At 44.3% G+C, this 20,673-nt stretch overlaps 1 protein-coding gene across 3 annotated transcripts in view; it reads left to right on the forward strand.

The window, feature by feature from the left end:
* The window catches only part of PTP4A3 (protein tyrosine phosphatase 4A3), a 91,829-nt gene that overhangs the window by 42,894 nt on the left and 28,262 nt on the right, over positions 1-20,673 (forward strand). The window contains exon 1 of one of the 3 annotated variants that reach the window (XM_007432702.3): positions 18,128-18,283. The exons of 1 other annotated variant lie outside the window; for it this stretch is intronic. The gene's annotated coding sequence lies outside the window, so the exon portion shown is untranslated. Of the gene's footprint in view, positions 1-18,127; positions 18,284-19,175; positions 19,472-20,673 lie in introns of those variants that run through there. One more of the 3 variants, XM_015888839.3, reaches the window with a different exon arrangement.

Raw genomic sequence — 20,673 nt, forward strand, 5'->3', positions numbered from 1 at the left:
GTCCATGGAGTTGAACCCGCTGCTTCGCATCAAATTAAAGCATTCCTGACAGATGGCCATCTAACTTGAAGACTTACAAGAAAGGGGAGTTGTTACCTTCCATGGTCATCAGGCCCGCTACTGAACTGTTGCTGTTGTTCAGAGGTTTTTCCTGAGATTCAGCCACAATGTACTATCTTCTCACTCAAGACTATCTTGCCCTCTAACAAAACAGGTCTTAATCTTCTTCTGTGGGAGTTCTTTTCAGGTACTGTACTTGCCAGTCTGAGCATGAAACTGAGCAAACTCAGGGAGGTAGTGAAGGACAGGAAGGCCTGGCGCAATATGGTTCATGGGGTCACGAAGAGTCGGACACGACTTAACGACTAAACAACAACTTGCCAGTTGGGTGTAGTGGTGAAGGCACTAGGCTAGAAACTAAGAGACCCTGAGTTCTAGTTCTGCCTTAGTCACAAAGCCAGCTGGATGACCTTGGGCCAGTGACATTCTCTCAACCCCGGGAAGCAAACAAAGGCAAACCACTTCCAAAATCTTTCTAAGAAAACTGCAGGGACTTGTCCAGGCAGTTGCTAGGAGTCAAAACTAATTCAAAGGCACCAAAAAAAAAAAACACAAAGTACATTGATACCCCCTCCTCCCCCAGTTGTAATTTCTGAAGTTGAGATGCTGATAAAGCCTGCAAGCATCATATAAATTCACAGCAAGTGCCTTAACCATGAAGGTTGTATCATTCTGAATGGAGTGTAAGCACGGGTGGGGGAATTTTCCAACTGCAGTTTTTATTTTGATAACTTATGTCAAAATGCTACATCTGTTTGGGCCAACAGATCTTTGGTTGAATCTAAAGAGAAGCACCATCTTCCTTAATTCTTGGAATATGTTTATGAGTAGTATTTTGCTCAAGAGTCCAGTTGATGGGTTTTAGACTTCTACTATAAACCTGATATTAACCTAAAGTCTTCCTTGAAGCACACCATAAAGGGAATTTGCAAGCTTAGCCATTTGGATTTTGAGATGGAATACCCATGCACAGACTGAGCTCCCTCCCCTCAACACAGACACTCATACACTCCCCAGCAGACTGATTGAACATCAGCTTTGATCCATATTGTTTTCTTGTGTGCATGACCCTTTGAACTGAATGGAAACATCTCCAAAGCTTGGCCACAGGAGGCTGCTTTTCTGCATTCATGGAGGCATCTCAAAATAAGAGCAGTCTTCTATGCTAAGGTAGAACTTGTGGAGTCTTGTACAGTTGCTTTCTGTAATTATGGCAAGGAGGCTGGACACAACCAGTAAGGTCCATGCTGTGCTCGGGGCTTTTTACTTGTACAAGTTGCTGCTCCATGTTGTTTCTGTTGCTCAATGGCAAATGCATCCTGCATTTAAAGTTCCCATACTTACCTGTTGTGAAGATGAAGATACCTTCAAGTTGAGCTCAACTCCTGGTGTCCACTTTAGCACAACCATGTAAGCTATGTGTCCAGTAGGGGTTGGCAGCATACAGATATACTGTTTGGTCTAGTGGTTAAGGTGCTAGAGTAGAAGCTGGGAGACCATGAATTCTAAACCTGCTTTAGGCATGGAAGCCAGCTGGATAACTTTGGGCCATTCGCTTTCTCTTAGTCTAGGAAGAAGGTACTAGCAAGCCACTTCCAAAAACGTTGCCAAGAGAACGGCAAGGACCTGTCCCTGTAGTCAGCAGGAATTAGGGTTGACTTGGTGGACCATAACAGCAATAATAACAATATGGAAGTGGTTTGCCATTGCCTTCTTCCAAGATGTTTTCCAACTTCCCAGTCTCACCTGCAACTCTGGCTTTCCATAATGGTCTCCCATCCAAAAAGCCTGAACCCATTCAGACTCCAGATGGGTTTAACTTCTGAGTCCTGTTTAACTTCAGAACCAAGACAAGATCAGCCAGGTCCCACCAGCTGAGACCCTTGTCCATGAGATCTGCCTAAATGTTGACTTTCTCCTCAGAGATCTTCCTCCCAAAGCTTCCCTTAAGAGTTCCAAGAAGCAACAGCTAGCAAGTTGGGCATTTTGGTGGTGGCATTCTTATTTTATGGACCATTAGTCTGTGTTGATGGTGCTTTTATTCTAGTCTTCTGTGATTATCCTGGGTGGCTGTGGACTGTTAGAGTTTGGAGGATATGTAATAGCCAAGATTTTGGCTCAGGTGGTCTCAAGGCCATGTTGGCTGGGAACTCTGGGCTACCACAACCCTTCTGGAGACCTCTCGGGCCAGACAAACTAGCATGGACATCTCTCTAGCTAGTGACTGTTCTGTGGTTTCCATCAGCGCCCTCCTCTCTTCTGATTTATTGTGATCTCGAATCTCCTCCATTCAGCAATCTCTGTTCAGTGGAAAACAAACTAGCCAGTTTCTCTGCTTTCCAGCTGCCGCCACCACCCCCCTCCTCCCTCCTTCCACTACACACACTGCTTGTTGCTCGCTTCGGGCCTTGGCTTCCTGCCATGCAAGCTGAAGAGTCCAATGCCTTGCAAAGCTGCCAGTTTAAATAATTATATTACGATTCCCCCTAGAGTTGGTCTCTCTTCTCTCCTCTCTCTCTCTCTCTCTTCCTCCCCCCGCCCCAAACTGGCATTTGAGATTTCTAATTGAAGGCAGACATAGCAGTTTGGGACGGGACAGGGGTGTGCTGCTTCGCCGTCTTTTCCAACCCTGGACGTTCCTCCCCTCTTTGCATCCAGAAGCAGAGCCGTGGGATTCCAGGTGAGTCCGCAAGCCTCTTTCCCCTTGCGCAGAGAGCCTTTCTCTGAAAGCGCATGAATATTTATTTTGCATCGGCCTCCTTCTCCTTGGCTGTGCCTTGCCCTGGGCCTCCCCCTTCTTGGAGTTCCCAAAGATTGCCTGGCCTTGCGCAGAACTTTCAGGGCAGGAGAAGCGAGGTTTGAGGACTTCCAGCTGTTGGCTAAGGAGGGAGGAACGGTGGTAAGAGGGTATCCCCTCGCACATGACGCTGCTGCTTGCGCTTTCTCCCTCCCCTCGCAGCTGGGGTGGGCTGTGGAGAACATTTGGCAAGGGGGGCTCTATCTAGGGAAGCTAAGCTGTTGGGGAAATGAAGGGGAAGACCTTGCATTCCTTAATTCCAGACAGAAACTTGGAGTCTGTGTGTGTCTAGCCAGATTAATCTTAATTCTTACAAGATGGACTAATCAGAAGGATTCTCTGCCTCTAGATTATAGAACACTTCATTCCAAATTGCCCCAGTTTGAAGTGGTTACTCAGATGTTCTTGAATCGTATGTGTGACACATGAGGTTCCGTGTGCGGATCTCAGGCCAAAAAAGTGCAGTCTTCGCTGAGAAGGAGACTAGACAACAAGCAGGTCTTGGCAGATGTGACACAATCACCGTAAAAAGGGCCACTGCTTTGTGAGGTCTGGACTTTTTGCATTTGGCTGAAGGTTGGACTTAATTTACCCGACACAGAGCTAGAGACTGACCCAACTGCTGTCAGTCTTTAAGAAGAGCATGATGGGCTTTCTCCTCCTGGGATGTTCAGCTGTTGAAAATTTTGTTTCTGTTTTAAAAAGAAAATTATCCTGACCTTTGAATGTGTTTTTGTTTCCCACTGTTAGCAAACCACTGTGAAAACCATTAGAGAATTAGAAGCGTTAAAAAGAAAGAAGGGCAAGATGAAAAGGTGAAATGGTAGAAGCCCCCAGATACCACCAGCTCAGCCTTCTCCACCCAGGCACCCTCCAGAGGTCTGGTATTTAGCTCCCAGAATCCCCCAAGCAACAATCATTGCTGTGGAATCTGGGAATTCAAGTCCACACATGGGACTGCGCCCAGATTGGCTGTATAGAGTACATTAGGTAAAATTCAGTGCCAAGAAGCAGTTGTCTCCTTAACTAAGGTCTTCAACCATCAGTGGAAAACTAGGGTGTGGGCTTGGCATTCTCAGAATACCAAGAACATAAGCAGTGCCCTGCTGGATTGGACCCCTGGCCCATCTAGTCCGGCAGTCTGTTCTCTCAGTGGCCAACCAACTGCCCAAGAAAGCCCACGAGTCTCCCAGCAGATGGCCTTCGGAGGCAGTCCCACTGCCATCAAGGCTGGTAGCCCTTGTTCTCCATGACTTCCATGAATTGGTCCACCCCTTTTCTGAAGCCAGCCAAGCTGGTAGCCAGTACCCCATCTCATAGTAGCAAATTCCAACATTTGAATACATGTAGGGTAAAAAAATATTTCCTTTGGTCTATCCTGATTTTTTCAGGATTCAATTTTATTGGGTGACCTCTGGTCCTAGTATTTTGAGAAGGGGAAAACAGCTTCTTCTTGTCTACTCCATGCATCATTTTGTACTCCTCAACCCTGTCTCCTCTCATTCACCTCCTTTCTAGACTAAAAAGCCCCAAATACCTCAACCTTTTCTCCTAGGGAAGCTGCTCCAGCCCCTTGATCATCTTAGAAGAACTAACACACAATATTCCAGATGTGATCGCACCATTGATTGATATAGGGGCATTATAATGTTGGCATCTCTGTTTGCGGTTCTATTTCTTACTATCCCTAACATGCTGTGGGATAAGGTCCCAGTGGTGTGGATGCTGGGGTAAAGCCGCTCCTCCATGGGGTGTCTTTAGACTGCTTAGAAGAGCCGCTACTCTGGCTGGCCGCGTTGACTTAGGGCACCAAGATCTTGCAGGTGGCACAGGAAGGACGGGGGCTGCCCGCATGAGAGGTGAACAGGGATTGAAATGCAGAAACCTTTAGGGCAAGCTGGAAGGGGATGGCAGTCTCTCATAATGGGCTTGGCTTCTGCAGAGGGGGCCATTTCTCCATTAAGCATGCACAATTGCTGGAATTAAATTTACAGTTGCTCCTGGCAACCCTTTTGTAAATCCCTGAAGCTGACGCTTAAGCACACTTTCACATTCACCTCTTCACCCAGGAAAGCATCCTGATTACCAGCGTTACACATTCTTGCATTTATTTATCTTTTTCTCCTCTTCCCCCCCCCTTCTTTTTCTCTGCTAAAGTTATCCCCTTGCCCCTTTTTCTGTTCCTTGAAACATACAGGGATTTCTTCCAAGGATGGAATTTGCTATTAAAGAGGACTTGGAAGAGTTACCAGTTTATTTGTAATTGGGGAGGGGAGGAGGCTGGTAAGGATAAGAGGTTCCCCCTCCCCTTCTTCCTTTTTCTTGCTTGTCCTCACGGGGAGAATTTGATCACTCTAAGCACGTGCAGACCGCCGCCGAGCCCCGCTTCCCGAGCGGAAGTGAGAGGCGAAGGAGAAAGGGGAAGACTGGTATGGAAGAGGACATTTTGAGTGACACGTCCATCCTTTTTATAGCAAACAGCACTTCCTTTTGCTTCCAAATGCAGAAGCATTTAACAGGGGATCTGTTATCCGTCTGCCTCTGCATATTTCCGGCCAGAGCAGCAGATGGCTACAGCTCTCCAGCTCTCTGTGGCTTTTGTTCATTCAGGAAAAATGCTTGCACCCGTGACACCGTGTGGCTTCCGCCCACCCTCCTCATCTCTTCTTTCCGTCTTAGCGAGCCCTCTTCATAGTTTCCACGGCAAGCGTATTTATGCAGATGTTCAGTGCATTGATCCTCCCAGTCTCCTCCCTGTAACCTTTCATCTTTGTATCCTGTTTCTTTCCGCGCCCTTCCGCCCATTGGGAAATGGGTGAACTCTGCTTTCCTGTTGCTCGTCTTATGGTACAAGATGCGTGCGCATGCCCCCGTTGCTCAAAGGAATCAGTTGCGTCTCAAGGAGTCGTAACGAACCATTGAATTTGGAAGTAGAGGGGGAGGCCGGGACCAGTTTTGTGCAACATTCACCATTTTGGGAAACGGGACATGTTCAGAACACCATCGTCTTCCTCCAGAAGATGTACATTTGTTGATTCATTCTGGAAACAGTCAAGTTGTCTTGTTCCAGGAGAAAAAAAGTGGAACATTTTGTGGTAATTTGTTCAGAACCTGATAGAGATCCAGTTGACTGTTGGACTGCACGTTCCTCCATGATCTGAAAAGCTCAACTGTTCATAATAAGACAGGAAAGACTATAATATCCTCTGCCTGAACGAAGCAAAATGTGAATTGGGTTCTCCAGTGAAAATAAGCTAGCTGTTGAGGTTCCTATAATGTTACGCTCTTACTCTTTCAATCAGTCTTGTTAAAATTATCTGTGTATCTTGCTTTGGATTGAGTTGGCTACCAAAACACTAGATACGTTTCTTCTCTGGATAAGGAATTTTGCACATCCCTGTCGGGAGCTAAGCTGGAAATCTCAGCCATAGTGGCTTGATCAAAGTTCTGCTGGCTTGTTCAGTGCATGAAGACTACCAGTCCTTTGCTATTCGGGTAGCTTTTATGTCTTGGAGAATTCACTGTTTTCTTGCCTTGTGCACCTAAAAACTTGGTTGCCATATTCTAGAGCAGGTGTAGTCATCTGATGCTCTTTTACAGAAGCTACTTCCTGTCATGCCTGACCATTGACCATGTAGCATCTGTACTCTTAAAGATCTGTAGGATACTGAGTTGCCAGGTTTTCTCTAGAAGGACAGAGTCCTGGCCAGGCCTTCTGGGCCTCATTATTGTCCTATATTTTAATATGGAAACTCCCCACCCCAACTATTTAACTGCACTGCGGAAAAGAAGTTGGAAGCAGACAAGTTATGTTCCTGGGAAGCCGGACCTCCATGAATGTTCCTGTTGTTACCTGTTGGTAGCTAAGATTCCCAGCAATTCCTGAAAGTTCTCCAAGCTGGTTTGCTGGATCATTTGAGATCCAGTGAACGATGCATTATCCGCCCACAGTGTTGGTCCAACTTTTTGTAGTTGGCTTCATGGGTAAAGTCGCCTTCTGTCAGAGTTGCAAAGCAGTTCCGCATATCTCCAAACAATTATGAAAGCTATCCTAAAATGAACACTGGAAAAATGTAAATTGTTTACATTTACAAGATGCAAATATAAACCATGATTTACCAACCCCCTGTTTAGCAGATTTCTGATGCAGTAGATGACGTTTCCATCCAGACATCCATCTAAAATAATAGGGTTATTGTATCGGAAATAGAAGTTAAATTTACATTTAATTCCATTGCAATTATGTCATTTGGGTCTATTTGAATAATGGCAGCGTTACGCAAATGATGTAAGTTGATGTAAATGAATTATGACTTCACTATACAACTGGCAATAAATTACTGTAAATATATTTTCAGATTTAACGGTCATTTGAGAATAACAAATGCGCCCTTCCCCATTTAGTCTGTTAAATTGAGCGTTTGCTGGGCTCTAAAATAAATCTTTCTCTGTTTACACTTTGCAGTACTTAGTTTTCTGATGCTTAAATGGGGTTTTGAAAAGCTATAAATGTTGGATGGAATGGTCTTAAGACTGGGGTCAGCTGGGAGGGGGTGAGAGAGGTTACCCCTCCCTCGGCAAAGACTATGCTTTATTTAAGGAGCAGGCATGAATCTAGTCCCAATGAAGGTATTGGAAAATCCATATTTGGCAATCTGTAAACACTAAAAAAAAATAAGGATGTGTATTTCTGGCTTCCATAGTTTGTTCTGGTGCTGTAGGCATAAGAAAGGGAAGTGATTCTTTTTTTACCCTCCCTGCAACCCACAAATCAATGTGCACAGATGCCCTCTTAATTCTGTGGTTCTCCACACGCTGCCCACAGGTTCTCCATGGCATATAATAAGGTAATCCAGGGACAGTTCCTGCTTTAGAGGGTGGGAGAGGTGGGCTTTCTTCCCCTCCGCCCCACCACCTCGGCTTCTGTGCAGATTCTGTGTCTTACTGCTTTTTTAAACTCCTGACCTGGTGTTAGATTAGCAATGTGGAGTAGTGGTTTCAGACTCTTGTTCTAGGACTGAGGAGAGCCAGGTTCAAGCCCAGTCTCAGCCACAGAAGCTCCCTGGCTGACTTTGGCCCAGTCCGTTTCTCTCTGCCCATCCCACCTCACAGGGTTCTTGTGGAGATAAAATGGAGGAGCCCTCCCTGCTATAAGCTTGAACTCCTGGGAAGAAGGCAGGGTAGATCTCTAACAAACCAATACATGAATTTATAATTCTAGCTATTAGCTTCTATACCACGCAACAACTCTGGGCAGCTCTGTGAAGTACCCATTTTGGAGATGAGAAATATTGAGGTCCAGTTATTTATTTGATCACATACAAAAAAACCTTAAAACTGGTCCTGTGTAGATTATTTTTGTGTCATTCTTGGATCAGATCAAAAGTGCTATCTTGCTGGTCTTTACTGCCTACTAGAATTGCTCTGTTTCTTTCTGCTCTCTACAAAATCCAATGAAGGTAGAGTGGAAAAATTTCTACCAGCCTTTTTTCCCTGTAAAGATTTTTTTTTAAATCAAGTGGTTGATTTATCTGCAGAAAACTTTCCATTTCACAAGTTCATTTATAATAAATGAATGCCAGTTTCCCTTATTAGGCACACTTGGCAGTTTCAGAGTTTAAGTGATTATCCCTAATAAATGCTTGAAAAGAAAATGTTATGATCAAGGTGTACTTTGGTAGAAGTTTGGATCTTTCCCCATTCAGTCTAAAAGAATTGGCATAGGACATTTTTCCTCTTAATTCTGGAAAACTCACAGTGTAATCAAGATCCCGTAAAGATTATTTGTAGGTTACTCTTAGGCGACGTTCTTTCTGGATTGCTGTAGTTTTCTGAGTGGAATCTTTGTCCAGCATAAACTGTCTTCTCCATTTCTAGCTCACATTTCTCTTTGAATAGATTTAGGGAGGAAATGCTAGAAAAAGGAAGGAGAGATGAAAAAGAAACTCTTTGTCAAAGAAATTATTCTGAAATATAAGTTAGTAGAAAAGACCAAGAATCATTCTTCCTTGATGACCGATAAGAGGGAATATTTCTTCACGTGATGTGTCATCAACTTGTAAAATAAATACCCTCCCACAAGATGTGTTATTGGCCATCAGATGGCTTCAGAAGGGGCCTAGATAACCTCCTGGAGGACAATCTCTTGGTGGCTACTAGTCTTGATGACTGGATACACCACTTCCTACAACAGGAGAAGAGAGTTGTTTTGTTCTCCTGTGGGAGCTTCCCTTGATGCATCTGGTAGACCACCTTGTGAGGCAGAATGCAGTTGAACTCAGCCTGATCCAGCAAGGCTGTTCTCATGTTCTTGTGAGTTGCTTTTTAAGCAGTAGTGTGGATCCTGCCAGATTCACAGTTGAATGATTGACAGCATCTCCAGTTAGAGCAGAGTTTTCTTGGAAAGACAGCTGAGCTCCTTCTCTCACAGATGACTATGGAGGCCAAATGCCATTCAGAGTAGTGAAAGTGAGCTGGAGGGGACAGATAGTCTCGTAAATTTCTGGGCAGTTAGCATTCATGTGAAAGTAGAGTTATGGGGAATTGAATGAGGGTAGCACCATTCCTTTCCTGTTACAGCCATTGTCAACTGATCTTGGATTCTTCGTGGAATTCTTTGCAAAAAAAAATCTTCTCTAGTGAATGACCCATAAAGAGGCTCCTGGTAGCTCCAGGGCCCAAAAGGACTATGTTTATGTTGGTTGGAGGGAGGGAGGGAGGGAGGGAGGGAGGGAGGGAGGGAGGGAGGGAGGGAAGGAGGGATGCAACCAACAACATTTCTTCATATGCCCTTGCCATTCTACAGATGGATTAATGAATTTCTCAGATAGGCTTTTATTGGAGAAAATAAGATCTTGCCAGAGATTTAAAGGATCAAACCACTCATTTTGGTCAGTGCATAGCATATGGCTGACTACATCCCCATTTTCACCATAAAGCAAGGTAGACAGGAATATGTACCTTGGAATTGCTAGGTTTGCTCAGATATTTGGCCAGTTAAAGGTGGCATACATACCTAATACTCCCACCTCCTGTTTTCCCCACAACAACCACCCTATGAGGTGGGTTGGGCTGAGAGAGAGAGAAGACTGGCCCAAAATCACCCATCTGACTTTCATCCTATGGGAGGGCTAAAACTCATGGTCTCCCAGTTTTGTGGTTTCTAGACCAGCATCTTAACCCTACACCAAACTGGCTTCCTCTATTTATATACCTCTCTAGGAAGAAAATGACAAAGACAACCTACAGTGGTATAGAGCGCCCTGGGGCCAATTGGAAGCAACCTCACTGTTTGCTGTCTGGCTGTGGCTTACCACTGTAGCCATTTTGTGACAGCACCCACAGAGCTGTCAAACTCCAGTTGTGCTCACTAGTCTCAATATTTGGCAGGTCTTGCTATAAAATAAGCAAATGGTTACTTTCAAAATGTGCCTCCTTCTGAAGGTTAAAGGGAAAGATGGGCACAATTTGCAAGATAAGACTCTTGTTTTTCCTCTAGGAGATTCTTTCCAACCTGTTCCAGACGTTTTAAAGCGTCGGCCTGCTTTAGGCATCAGTTGGCGGGTACTCATATTGGATGCTCATATCGAGAGCTTCAGTCCCAGTTCATCTTAAGAATGCCAGGGTGGGGAGGACGGTTAGAAAGAAATTATTTGAATTAAATTTGTAGCCCAGTTCTTCTCCAGGATCTCAAGGTGACAGTAAACTCGCAAACCTGTGGGATACACTGGTATAAGTGTTATTGACTGTTCCATAGTCTTCCATTGAACTTCATAGTTGAGTAGAAATTTTTAGTCCCAACATATTTAGCCCCATAAGTCCTTCTATCTAGTTCATAGTAGAAACAAGTTTTGAATCAGGAATGTTCTGAGCAGGAACGCATTGCGCTTTTAGCTACTGACTCTTACAGTGTCCATACACAGAGTCATCTGCACTTGGATGTTGACTCAGGAGGCAGCGAAGCCTGGGAGAACCTTCTCTCTGTTGAATGCTCATCTTCATTCCAAACCAGCTATTCCTGAGTGTGGCAATTGTAGGATGAAAAGGAGACCTACTGATAAGACCCACATTTGCTTCTCTCCCTTTCTCCTGTTTCAGAACTTTGCCACTGATTTGAGGGTTCCACAAAACATGATTGTGGGAAAGTATAATGTCACTGGGTTTGTTTCATGTTGTCTTGGGATCTTAAGGAAAACAAAAAAGAATAAAATCTCTGTGCTTCCTGGAGCTTCAGACAGACCAGATTGAAAAATTAATGTCTCTGCTTGTATAAATTAGAAGGCAGAACATTCTTGGGGTGATGCCAATATCTCACTGGCTTTTCTTCCAGTATTTTAGTGACAGTTCCCGCTGTCAGAGATGCACATGAAGGGGAGGTTGCTTAGAACACCATGATACTGGAAACCCAACAATTGAGGATTTCCATTATTTCAGTCACTTGACTGCCTCCCTGTTGCAGTTCATTTTGTGCTGAATGTGCGCATGTATATGCTTGTGTTGTAAAAACAGGGTGAATTGCTTGCTTGTTCCCACATCGTCCTCAAGTTCTGCACAACTGCAACAAAAACCAATCCCTGCAAAGAATGTGTAAAGTGGTAAGCCTCTACCAGGACTGAACCTGTTCAGTCTTCCAGTAGGAGAATGATGATGGTAGAATGTTCCCTCGTGGAAAGAAAGGTCCTGTGTATTGGAAACAGGATCATTTGGAGAAAGAGAAGCTGAGAATAGCTTTCCCCAGCTTGGACATCCTTAGATGCGTGGGCTACAAATCCCAGAAGTCTCACCAGTGCCCATGGTGGTTGGATAATATCTGGGATTTGGACCATGCCTCTGGAGGCTCAAAGCCTGGCTTGGGATCTTCTTGCTCCCTGACATTTAGTAGTCTGTGTGGGAAGACATTTCTCTGTCATGTTTGAGGAACATTTCCTATTTTCTTCCTCAGCCACATCTACCCCTCTCAAACTATTGGTGATGAAGCACAAGTTGTAGATGGCTGTGTGGTCCTGGAAAGATGCTGCTAGACTTGGGTGGTGATTGAATGCACTAGATTCTGCTAACAAGGTGGCCTTTACCACTTCAAGCTGAAAAGAGGATGCTCCTTAAGATGTTTCATGTGTGTGTGGCAAACAGAAATGGCATGTGTGGAGCAGGCTGAGCTAGAAACTCTTACCATGCTAGGCTTCAGGAACATAACTATGAAGAGTGCTAAGGAAAGATCTCCCACCATCACTGAAGAGGCATGATAATATTAGGAATTTTGGGTTGCACAGTTTTGCAGGGACTCTTTTATACATAAGGTCTAGAAGGTCCTCTAAAAAGGATGTGGCCCTTGGATTGGAAAAGCTCTGCAAGGCAGAGAAGATAGTCTCAAGCTGAGTTTTACATCAGCAGAGTCCACCTCCATTACCCTCATCCTGGATGTCTTTTCCATATCCCATTCTAATCTATACCACTGGTGTTCTCTGAGGCCTCCCATCCAAGAGTTGACCCCACTTAGCCTTCATGAGGGAGGGTTCAGCATGTGTTGATCGGGCTCTAAAGTAGACTTGATTTGATCAAAGACAACACACACAGCTTTCCCAGGAAGAGGAAGTTGCTGGATAGCTCATTCCGGAAACCTTTTTCTCTTGCATTGGAGATACCTGTTGTCTTCCTAGTATGGAGTCCAGACAGACTTGTAATGAGTTGATGGTGCTGCTTACGTTTACAGGGCATATGGACATCTGCAGTAGCCTGTCAGATGATTAATTTCCTGGTGACACTTGGGACTGCACCAAAAACAGGAGGGTAGCACTGAGTGTTTTGATTGACTTCATTTCCCATGCCTTAGCTGTAAAAAAAAAAAAAGAGTGATAATAACAGTGTTGCTTACTCCACGGACCAGGCTTTGTTTCCCAGATAGAAAGCAAACTTTGGACCTGGGCTGTAAACCTCCTGTTGTGAGCCTCCGAAGAACACAACGTTGCCGCAGTCCTGCTGTGATACAACAGGAGGGAAGGATGAGAAAACCCAGCACTTGATGGCTGTGCAAATTAAGCCCTGAGGAGTTAGCAGCTTACTTCATCGCCACGTCTACTCCCTAAAGGACTAATCTACAGGGCTCTAGAGCATTGCTGATTTGAAAGCAGAAAGATGCTTGGGAGCTCACAGAGCAAAGCACCTCTCAGCATCTCCTTAAACCGATCACGTTTGTTCCTGGGAACACATGGCAGTCGCAGAAGACAGCCACGTGATCCGGGCAAAAGACGCAGTAGGCCGTCGTCCTCCATTGCAACCACTCCTCATCTTGCCAGAAAGGGAGGAAGAACGGCCGTGCTGTGCTGAAAAGGAAGGCGTGGGATTCCTCATTTCAGGGCTGAGCTCCGAAAGATGAAAAGCCACTCTTGATCCGTTGTCAGCTCATCTCTGGATGAGTCCTGCCACCGCTTAAATGTTGTTGTGAGAGCAGTTTCATTGCAGCGTCTCTTGCCCAGCGTGGCATCTTCTGTAAAGAGTGGACAGAAGTGCCCCCCTGTGGCTGAATGATGAAGCAGTAGTCCCCGATGTCCGATGAGAGGAAGCTGCTCTGTCTTCGTTAGTAATAGGCCAAAGAGATGTTGTGGGGAAGGCAAAACCTGTGTGGTCTCCCCACAGCCTTCATTACGCAATGCAGTCACCACTTGTGTTTTTCTGGGCATGGCTAGAAATGTCTTCCAAGCTGCCATCTACATGCAAACATGGGGCAGCCCCAGCCGTGGCATGAGCAAGTCTCTTCCTCTCTCTCAGTGCTTTGATCCCGAGGATTTTCATACCAGTACGATCCCTCCTCTCACCTGCATGGAAATTTGTCCAACTCCCCCAGCCAAGATGTTCCACCACAAGGTTGCCTTTCATTTCTCAACTCCACTTGGTTCGCTCTTTGGTGCTGGAGGAAGTGGGAAGAGGCTGGATCAAGGAACGTTTTCCCACTTGGAGGTTGAGGCGTCTTTCCTATTGGCCGCAAAGTAAATACCCTTGGAGTTTTGCTCAATTCCTGGTGACCTCTTCATGTTGTATGCGCTGCTTCAGCTATGTGCCCTCTAATGTTGCCTGCCTGGTGATTGAAGCCTCTTGGCATTGTAGCTGAGCTGGTGTGATATTGGCGTGTTTGTGTATGTTCCATGGTTGCTTAAACTGGAAAAGCAATGGTCCCAAAGGGGACACCTGTGCAATGGGATGGCAGGCATCTGAGGGCATGGGGGAGAGATCCTTCAACTGAGGCTGTGCTGAGTTAAAGTTGAGTTAAAGTGAGATGTGCAACATTCTTCATGGAGGACTGACCTTGCTTAGTTGGTGTCAGTTTTCACTCAAATATTGCTTTCTTCCTGAGAGTCTGTCCAACATCTATGCAGTACACTTAGAGAGTTTGAAATACCAAGAGACCATATCTACAAGAGCTTCAGTAAGTTATATGGCAGCATCTAGCTGAGCTTAGCTGATCTCAGAAAAGCAGACCGTCAGATGAGAAAGACAATATCTGAATGGGTTAAAGATCAAGATTGTTAGAAGTAACAGAAAGGAATATAACATTGGTTTGTTTGATCAAGGTTAAAATGAGACATGTTTTTATAAAGCTTTGGTAAACCTTTACAGATTTTTTGCTGGCACCAGGACTGAAAAGTTGATGATTTACAGTTTTGCATATAGAAGGGGTGAGTTATGGGAAGAAGAAATATTTGTAACTTTATAGGGGGTGATGAGTTATCAGATTTGTTCCTGTTATGATGAAGACTGGAAGTCACTTATTTACGTATTTCTTTTTCTTTACCCCTTTCCTTTCCTTTTTTTATTTTTATTTTTCTTTCTTTGCACTTCTTATTCTTTCCCTTTTTCTTTTTCTGAGTCTAATTTGTATTTGCTTTTACTGTTGTATTTAAAATCTTTAGTAAAAATTGAAATTAAAAAGGGAAAGCAAACAGTTGGACCTGATTAGTACTTAGATGGGAGACCACCAAGAACCCCTTGGCTTATAGACTAGATGGGAGTTGTATGAGAGATCTCCAGCAAGTACCAGGGCTAGAGACTGATTGGGAAGTTTAAAAAATATCTCAGGAGATAACAACAGCAAGCCACCTTGATGTTACTGCCAAGAAATCTTGGTGAATAGGCCCATGAAGACAGAGGGAATGTGCTTGGCTTAAGGTATAGGTTAGCTTTTTAGATGGTTAGTAGTATTTCTTCTGGTCGAGGAGCTGCAAATATATAGCAAAGTGAGCAAGCGTAGGCCAGGGATCAGATGCTGGCTGGCTAGCAATTAACACTCCAGAAGAAAGTATCTCAATTTTGGGGTGGATTTCCAAGAAGACACCAATTCAGTGTGTGGTTACAAATTCCAAGTTTTTTTAAAAAAAGGTTAAGAATGTTTCAACATAGAGTTGTTTTTTACTGTCACCAAAAAAAATATAGAACAATGAGTTTGGGTAACTTACAGTACTGCACATTATCCATCTTAAAGATAGAGATGGCATCAGGATGATCAAAAGACAAGAATGTTTTCTGTAAAAAACAGAAGAGTTATTTATTAGATTTTTATCCTGTCTTTCTTTCAGGAGCTCAAACAAGGTAGATAGTCTTCCTCCTCTTTATTTTTTTCCCCATAGTTGTGAGGTACGATAGGATGAGAGACAGGGACTGGCTAGGAAGCTTCTTTGCTGAAGATGGTCTAGAACCTGACTGTCCACAGTCCTAGTCCAGCACCTTACAGGCCTGCCATGAGATGTAGCAAAAATTCCTTTGCCTTCCTCTTCACAAATTAGGATTTGGATCATCCAACAAACCAAGCACACCGTAGATTTGGATTTAGAAAGAAATCCTATTGTGGACAGTGCCTAGATAGACATCCAAGCTGTTCAGAAATACTAGGAGTTTAAATTTGATGACACCTGGAATGTTGAAGATTGTATCAAAGATTGGGTAGAATGTCAAAGATTGTGAAAGGCTAGTCTAACTTTCCTAGATCAAATCAGTTCAGAGTTCTTACTTGAGGCACAAATGACCAGGTCATACATACTATCATATTTTGGACCCCCAGTTCCCTTGAGAAGTTCATAATCCTGAGATGATTATAAGTTCATAATCCTGGGAAACATGGAAGAACCAGCAGCAAGTGGATGGACTCAGTTACAGCAATGACTGGTGCACTGTTGGCGGACCTGAAGGGCCAGGTTGAGTACAGCTCATCCTGGAGAAGGTCTGTCCTGGTCAGTTTTCTCAACCTTGGTAACTTTAAGATGAGTGGACTTCAATTCCCAGAATTCTCCAGCCAGCTCCCAATTCTGGGAGTTGAAGTCCACTCTTCTTAAAGTTGCCAAGGTTGAGAAACACTGGTCTAGGTGATCACTAAGAGTTGAGCCTAATAGTACATAATCATTTGCCCTACTCAATAGCACATAATATTGCCCTAATCAATAACACATAATAAGTTGACCCTTATAGCGCATAATCAGACTAACCCTACAGAACTGCTTTCTGTTCTTGAGGCTTAGTGTGAATTTTTTGCAGAGGGGAAATAATCTACCTCCAACTGTTCTGTGCTGTGGTTAGTCTCTTGAAAACAAAAAGCAGATGTAGGATAGGTGGCTACTGAGAAAACCGTGTAGCTGGAAAAACAGCCCGAGAACGTTGCACAGGATATGTCTTTCAAAGCAGCCTCAGCTAAGAAGCTGCATCTTGGCTTCTAGACCAAGGAGTCCTGTGTAATGTGATTTAGGGCTATAAATAAACCAAAGACAAGGAGCTTTACATTTCTCTTCTCCCTTCTAAGTAGATCCTAGCCCTTCTCAAGAGGCTAGCTTTCCTCCTGGATATGAAGATTTGCACTTAAACGATCACCAAAATAAAAATAGCATTCTTGCAGCTTGGTCCCCAAAAAGAGACTTTAAAAACCAAGTATCTTGTAGCAAACATATCATGGCATCACCTCCAGAAAATGACCATACAGCTCACGAAGTGACCTGGAATTCATAGAGGTGTACGCAGTAAAGGTCAGGGAGAAGACCTGTTCTCCATCATTCCAGAGTGCAAAACACAAAGAAAACCACCTATTAGTAAGAGCAGTGGAACCAGTGCTTGGTTGATAGGAAGCGTCCCTTTGTTGGATGTGTTTAAACGGAGGCTGATCCATCTCCTCCTCCCGGAATGCTTTGATTTGAATGCCTGCATGAGAGGGGTTTAGATGACCTCAAGGAATCTTCCAACAGTAAGATTCCGTGTTCTTGGAGTAATTATTCATCTTTCAGGGCTTGTAGGCTAAAGCCTTCTTGCTGTAAGCTGCAGCAGCTTAACACATGTTATATTAAAAGGCCAGTTGTGTAAAAGAGAAGGCAGTGTGCCAAAGCATGATCTTTTAGGACCCGTTTGGCCCAGAGTAGGAGAGCGGATGAAGTGATGCTTGCACAGAGAATGTGTGGCGTTAAGCCACAAAATGGTTTATTTAGTTTTGTTCTACTATGTGGTGTGGTTTATAAACTCTGTTTCATAACTTGGGAACTGGATTTGTGCAACACGGTAGATGGAACTGAAACGGGGTGGAGTTGTCCATCTGGTGGGAATCCAGCTGTCGTCTACCTAGGCAATCTTGTTAAAGCATCATAGGGTTGGTTTAGGCATCGTATCATTTCTGAACATAGCAATTTTGTTAACTCAGGATAAGGATATTGTGTGAACCCAGCCAACATGCTGTATGAACAAACCATACAAAGCCAGGCTGGGTTTTTGTAGGACATTATATATGGTTGCCAGAGAGCTATAAAGACATTTAAGAAAAGTCAGTGACCCTCCCCAATGCGGTACGCACATGTACCAACGTGCTACTGGCCCAAGAAATCTAATATGGAGGACTAGTCAGTCCATCAGAAAAAATCAGTTCTCTGATTTTGGAGCTGAAGTTTGCGTAGTTGGCATTATGAGCAAAATGCGCCTAAATGCTTGAAAATGGCAGTTTGTATCCATCTATTTAATATTTCCTCTGCGCTGTGGTGCTCGCTGCAGGCTCCGGTAACAGGAATCCACCGTAGGGGCGAAGCTGGCGCTGAACAGCTGGTGGGCTTTAAAAGAAAAGGTGAATAACCAAGTCAGTGTCCTGGCCAAGGGGCTTTCTTGTGCTTCCTCTTTTCATCGTTCTCCGTCTCTCGGGCATCTCCCCGAATGCAAATCGGCTCAGGCTGGAAAGCCTGCAGAAACCTCCCCTCTCCTGCGTTTATTTACATGTTCTAATTTGAGGCCACGGCCGCTAGCGCTTAGCAGCCTGTGACCCGGCGGAAGGTAAGCATTGCAAAATGAGCTTTGGGGCAGATCACAGCAGCAGCTTAGCTTGACAGTCTCTTTCAGGGGAACTCGAACCAGCAGCATCTGCAGAGCTGGCTGCGAAGGCGCTTGGCCAACCAGGAAGTTGTCTTCTTCGTGCAAAAGGTAAACTGCGGCATAGGAGACTTCTCCGTGGGCCGAGCTGGCCCAGAAGTTTAGCAAGTTAGTTTTCAAGAGGTCTTTTCCTCACCCACCCAATTTATTCATGCACTGTGTATTTCACGTGTGTAGACGAGAGGTTTTTCTCTTACTTGGTGCTTTGTTTCTTGCGTGAATCCTTTGCTCTCTTGAGTTGGTTTCATTCCTCCAGGCCCACGAGGCTATAAGTTTGTGATTAAAATTGGTAATCAAAATTGTTATTTTCTTCTTAACAATGACAGCCAATTGCTAGCAAGTTAACATGGTTAATAAGGTTTGCACAGCTCCCTTATGGATGCCTTTCTCTACAGCTAGTGGGTGATCCAGCTGTTCTAACTTTTCGGTTGGGTAGGAGCCTAAATTCAATGATGGGACGCAGATTTTGAATGCAAGAAGTGTTAGTTTGTTGAACCCATTATGTTGAGGTAGATCTACAAAAGATCTTACCTAAAACCTAGAGAGCCCCATTTGTAAGTAAAGGCAACATAGACCTTGATGGATCTGACTCTGTATAGGGGCAATTACTTCCTCAAATATTTGACTAGAACTAAAACTTTCCTCCATCTTTTGGACTGCCCTGCCTTATGGTCCACGGTGTGGTCCTTCAAGGAAAATTCTGTGTTGTGCCTCACTGTGTCCCAGGTTAGCCAGCTTCTCCCATGGGTTGGCCAAAGCCTTTTTGATTCGGCAGAGTTCTGATCAGCGGATGTCTCTCTCAGCATGGCACTTTTAGGGTGGAAAATAAGAGGAAATTGTTGATGACGATTGCCCGGCACACCCATCTTTCTGTAGGAGGGATATACAAAGCCTGTGTTTGCCTCTGGCTGATCCTTAGGTGTGTTGAAAGCTTCAGTACTTTGCACACACAGGCATATTCTTGCCGGTCCTTCTGTCACGCACGGACAGGCTTTCGGCAGAAAATAGGAACATCTCTCCTGCACTGAAAGGAAGGTAGAGTCCAGAAGGAGGAAGATACCTCTGAGGAAATGGGAAAAGTACCTTGGCACAAAGTGAAGGTGACCTCAGAAGTTTAGTCTATCCACGACACGGTGTTCCTTGGAACCCAGGGAGTTTCAATCCATTCTGCTTATTCAGAAACTGAATGGCATTGTGGTGTTTCAAATCTGTTGTGGGGGAAGCTCCGGACAAATAAAGGTAAGGTGTGGGTTTTCTCCTTCCATGCACGTTCGGCATCTTGTTATTCAATGTCTAGGTCAGCGGCTCTAATCTCATACCTGCTTTGCCAAGTGAAGGCATTGTACCCAAAATAGCACAACCCTTTTAGAGGGCTCTTCTCAGCCCTTAGATATGAGCTTTCTCTCTTGACTCTTTCCTGATCATGAAAGTTGATGCTTAACTCCTAAATAAGCTGCCTTCTTTACCAGTGTGTGGAAATGCATTGGGTGGCAAAGCTTGCCTCAAAAATAACACCCCACAACTGTCCTTAGAACTGTATCTTCATTGTGGTCTTCCTGAGGAAACACAGATTCACCTTGGCATTTTTGAGGTCTTGTCTAAAGATAATGGATGATGGAATATCTTGGTTCGCCATCTGTTTCAGAAACACAAAATTCTGTAGAATGCCCCCACTTTCAACAGTGCTACGGGGCACACTGGGTGGGGAAGTGCATTACATCTCACTTTTGTGCACATATTTCTGGAAACTCAACTACCTAATTTTCTGGAGTTGGGAGTGGAATGGAGAGAGAGATATTTAGCTACTGCATGGCACTGCCTATTTCTCTGTTCCCGTCTTTCACCCAGCTAACCTAAGAAGCCTGTTGACCTTCTCTTTCCCGGAGCAAAGAGCAAGAAGTGGCTCTCAAATAACGGAATTGGAAATGAAAACTAGTATTTGTTAACATTACTAAGAAGGAAGGATGCTGGTCACATTTAGATATGGGCTTCCACAAGGATATCAAAGAACCAAAAGTTCAAAGTAGCATTGATGAACCCTTGAGTTCCTATTAATGATCCTTCTTCCGGGCACTGTTAAGTATATTACAGAGCTTGTGCTCGCTCCCATTTGCCATCCTTCTGCCTTGGGTTCAGAGCAGGTGAGAAGAGACTGATAATGCAGGATTAAGATCATGTGCTCAGGGTTTACCAGCGGCAGTGGAAGTTGCCTTCTACGTCATGAGCAGATTTGTCCACCTGCATTGTAGTCTCTCGTTGCTAGCTAGGCACACACACTGCAAGATACTAAATAATATATATGTGGGTTGAATTTCAACCCTCCAAATGAATCCCAATTACAGGTGTTGGAATTCTCTGTGATAAATTCTGGAAGTTTTAGTTTAGTTCTAACGTTTCTAGAAATTGCCATCAGAATTACACACAGAGGGCACCAAATTGAT

The sequence above is a fragment of the Python bivittatus genome, unplaced genomic scaffold, assembly GCF_059951505.1.
Source record: "Python bivittatus isolate LINGU-HERP-01145 unplaced genomic scaffold, Pbiv_v1 ctg000590_np1212, whole genome shotgun sequence".
Lineage (NCBI taxonomy): Eukaryota > Metazoa > Chordata > Lepidosauria > Squamata > Pythonidae > Python > Python bivittatus.